Raw genomic sequence first — 4,225 nt, 5'->3', positions numbered from 1 at the left:
TTTGAAGAACACACCTACATGAATCTGATTGTTAAACTTTGCAATCTATGAGAGTAGGGTGCTCTCTAGTAAACTCATGAAAGGCCTCGGAGTATAACGCATAAGCTCCACCGGCAGGGAAGTCCCGCGGTAGCCTAGTATCGGTCAAGGCTTTGTGTGAAGCTAGATTCGTAGAAAACTTGCAGTTCAAGGTCTAGTCCACTGTTCAAGTTGCTTACTAGCATAGCATAGAGTTCTAGGTGGAAGTTCAACTTAACAGTCTCCACTGCAATACTAGTATGTAAAACAGAGTTTTGGAACAAAAGGAAAATTTTATGTGCCTCTAGGATCTGGTGGGGGTTTGCTGGAATTTAGTCTATTACGGTCAGCCCAATAGCATTTTTAGAAATTCCTAATAAATTCCAGAGGCCCACTTAGCCCATTCGTGCAAGGCAAGAGTTGGGACTAAAGTTTAGTCCCACATTGCTAGTTTGGTAGGAGTTGGACCTGCTTATAAGGGAGGATGTTTTCCTCCTTCTACGCCACGCCACGGCGCGTCGTGGGATGCGGGAATGAGCCGAGCCATTGTCTAAGTTTGAGCTGAAACGTTCTCTGTAGTGGATATTGAATACGAATGTTTCACCCTCCAGCTCCTGCCTGCTCATTTCGTCTCCCTCTTTTGCTTCACCTCTCGTCGGTAACTATTCGCCTCCTTCTCCTGTGCCTATAAAAGAGAGGTCGCTCCTCTCCAGAGGGACACATCAGAACATCATCTTTCTCTCGCCACCGAGTTCCAAGCTCTAAGCTACTGCAAGGTTCTTCCCCATCCTGGCTTGCGGCGTGCACCGCAGGTCGGGACAGTAGGCCTCCAGAACCCCACCACTTCGAGTCCTGTACGGGAGAAGGTGATAAGTTTTGGGGGGAGCGCTCTGCGTGACTACTGACTTCTTCATCACGGAAGCCACGGACGCCGACAATGACTTCCCAAACGATGACTTTTTCCCCGACGTCGACAACCTCTTCGACGACATGGCCGGCGAGGACGTCGACCCCAAGATCAATGCTTCTGCCGCTGCTCCGTACGTCTTCGTGTTCTTTATGTTTAAGATCTTGTCTCGGTTTCTTGTTCTAGGCTCTGTTCTACATATGTTCTATTATAGTACACATGTGCAGATGCTATTTATCTTTTCTCTTTTAGATTGCATGACTAGTTTCATCTCTGCTACAATAGTCATGTTTTCTGTACCATTTCTATTTCTAAGGATTAAATCATATGGTAAATTGCTCATATTTCCAACACACGCCTTGTCTCTAGTAACTTCCTTGACGCCAAGACGCGGGAGAGATAGGGGAACCGGCATAAAAAGGGAGGAGACGCGTAGATATTGCGGAATTGACCTGGACTTTGCACGATCCTGCAAAAGGAAATTAGCGGACGATCGATTTTACAGGATCTGTTTGGGGCGGGAAAAACGATCTCCTCCGCAAAATCGACGGTTATTTTAGCGGATGGCCTGTTTTGCAGGATTTGCTAGAGATGCTCTAATAGGGTAACGATCCATATCCACTAGGTGCCTGAACGACACTACGGTGATCCCTGTTACAGTGTATGATCTACCACCCCGACTTGGCTGACATGCATGCATCTATTTTTTTATTGTGCAATTTGGTGCGAGCCAAACTCCTCGATTAGCAGCGCAATATGCATGCAATACGTTTATAGTGGAGATCGGCTAATTATAGCATGATGCCAGATTTGCTTCCTCCCCATCCTGACATTGCTTCAGAGGACACGCTGCTACAAAGACCACACCACGAGTTTTGAATAAGCCGCCCCCACCTCACCTTGCAGAGTGCCTACCATACACATCGCGCGATGAAATCTCTGATCAAGTTACCAAACCGACTCTGCACATACGTACTCCCTCTGTTCCAAAATAGATGACCCAACTTTGTACTAACTTTGTACTAAAGCTAGTACAAAGTTGAGTCATCTATTTTAGAACGGAGGGAGTACAATTGATTACTGCAGTAGTTCTGGTGCACGCCTTGTCTCCAGTAATATCGCATCCACTAGTACAACAAGACAGCGGAGTGCGTGTGCAATGTGACCAACTTAAAAATAAATGGAACTATACGCGCTTCGGCTAATGTTGCGAGCCCGTGTCTTTCCTTATACCTCCCAACCCCAAGCTTTGGGAAGGCGAGCCGGTGAAACTTTCACTCATTCTCCATTGGTGTGTTGCTTCCATCTACTGCTAGATGTCAGTGCATGGATGTGGACTCTTGTTGTCTGATTGAATCAGATTCAAGGTAGGGTTATATATACACACCACCTAGTATAGTGAAGTTGTACTAAAGATTGTTATGAAGCGCCAACCACTCCACTCCACAACATTTATTTCCCACGAACCAAAAGGTACTCCTTTTTTTAGAACGAACTATAAAAGGTACCCATGAGACAAAGGGAAATATCCATTCTCTAGGGCTCCTTCACTCCTAGTGTCAAGTTCAATAGCTTTCAATTCCATAACTTAGTGGTGAAAATATCATTCTTGTCCGAACTGCATCCGAGCCCAATCTTCTTCCTCTGAGACGACATTCTTAACATTGTGACAACATTCTTAACATTGTAAACGTTAACTCATGTCCATCATGCAAACCTGATTGCCCTTGGAGACTAACTGGAGTGCACGCAGGGTCCATCTGGCAGGGGTTATCCAAGTCAATAATTAGCCCTGGTCGTTTGTCACGAAAAAGGAAAATAATATTGTTCTAGCTCGTTCACGGTGTAACACATCCCTTTTTGATTGAGCTCCAGCAATATCCATAGAAATCATACTTGTCTAGGTTTATACAGTTGTTGCTAGGCATAATATTGTAGTTCATATTCAGAGAAGCGAAGACGGAATACCTGGTGGATTGTGATTCGATTCCTATAGTGCATTACCACCGGGGGTTTTTTTCAAGCAAATACAATTTTAGTGTTAATATAAGCATGGATTTTTTTTGGTGTGTGAATCGGATTGATCCTAGAGAGGAAGTCCATATTACAACCTCAAACAATCTTCAAACACCACACGACCAGTTCTGAACAGACCGCCCCACCTCGCCTTGCAGAGTGCCTACTGCACACAGCGCGCAATGAAATCTCTGACCAAGTCACCAAACTGACTCTGCGCATACGTCCAATCGATAAGTGCAGTAGTTCTGGTGCACCGTGCACGCCTTGTCTCCAGCAATATCGCACCCACTAGGCCGACACATCAGTGGAGTGCTTGTGCAATGCGACGAAGTTAAAAATGAACTGAACTATATGCGCTTCGGCTAATGTTGCGAGCCCGTGTCTTTCCTTGTACCTCCCAACCCCAAGCTTTGAAATGGCGAGCCGGTGAAACTTCAACTCACGCTCCATTGGTGCGCTGCTTCCATCTAGGAGTAGATGTCAGTACGTGGATGTGGACTCTTGTTGTCTGATTGAATCAGATTGAAGGTAGGGTTATATATACAGACCAGCTAGTATGGTGAAGTTATTTTTTGAGCTTTTTTACGGTACCCTATACTGTTATAGATGAAAGTGAGCAGTATACAATCATCCACGCCGTTGATTTCCCGAGGGCAGTCTCGTCAGATTTCCGTTTTCCAAAATAACGCTAACCCATCAGCAATTGGTATGTTCGTCCTGGTTGTGCTGTCGCCCTGTTCCCCGCCGGCTCCGCCGTCGTCGAACTTGCCACTACGTCCTGGCTTCCCAGCTCACCCTCGCCACTTGCCTCCGCCCTCGTGCTTGACCTAGACCGTCGGACGTTGGTCGACTTGGCCGTCGTGTTCTCGAACCTCCAGCCGCGCCTCGTAGCACCCTCGTTGTATGTCCACGTTGTCGACGGAAATGTTCTGTTTTTGGTTGATTGATAGAGTCCATTGATTGGTGGCTTTTGAAATACTACCTGTAATTTCCCTAGCTATATGGCGCCCGAGGGTCGCGAGCGGCCCTGCCGAAGAAGAGGAGCTCGTCGGAATCGCGCTCGGTCCACGGCCATGGCTGAGTAAGGGGCGCGGAAGAAGACGAGATGCAGCAGCGGCTGCCGGCGGAGAGGAAGGGGACCCGGGAGGAGAGAAGGCCTCGTCGAGGAAGACGATGCAGGTGCACGGGCGGTGGACTATCATGGCCGCCGGCGTAGCAGCATCGGTCCACGAGCATGATCGGCAATATGGAAGTGACGAGCTGGTCGCTGGAATCCTAGCC

This window comes from Triticum aestivum, chromosome 5B (genome assembly GCF_018294505.1).
Source record: "Triticum aestivum cultivar Chinese Spring chromosome 5B, IWGSC CS RefSeq v2.1, whole genome shotgun sequence".
Taxonomy (NCBI): domain Eukaryota; kingdom Viridiplantae; phylum Streptophyta; class Magnoliopsida; order Poales; family Poaceae; genus Triticum; species Triticum aestivum.
This window is presented reverse-complemented; position numbering follows the sequence as displayed.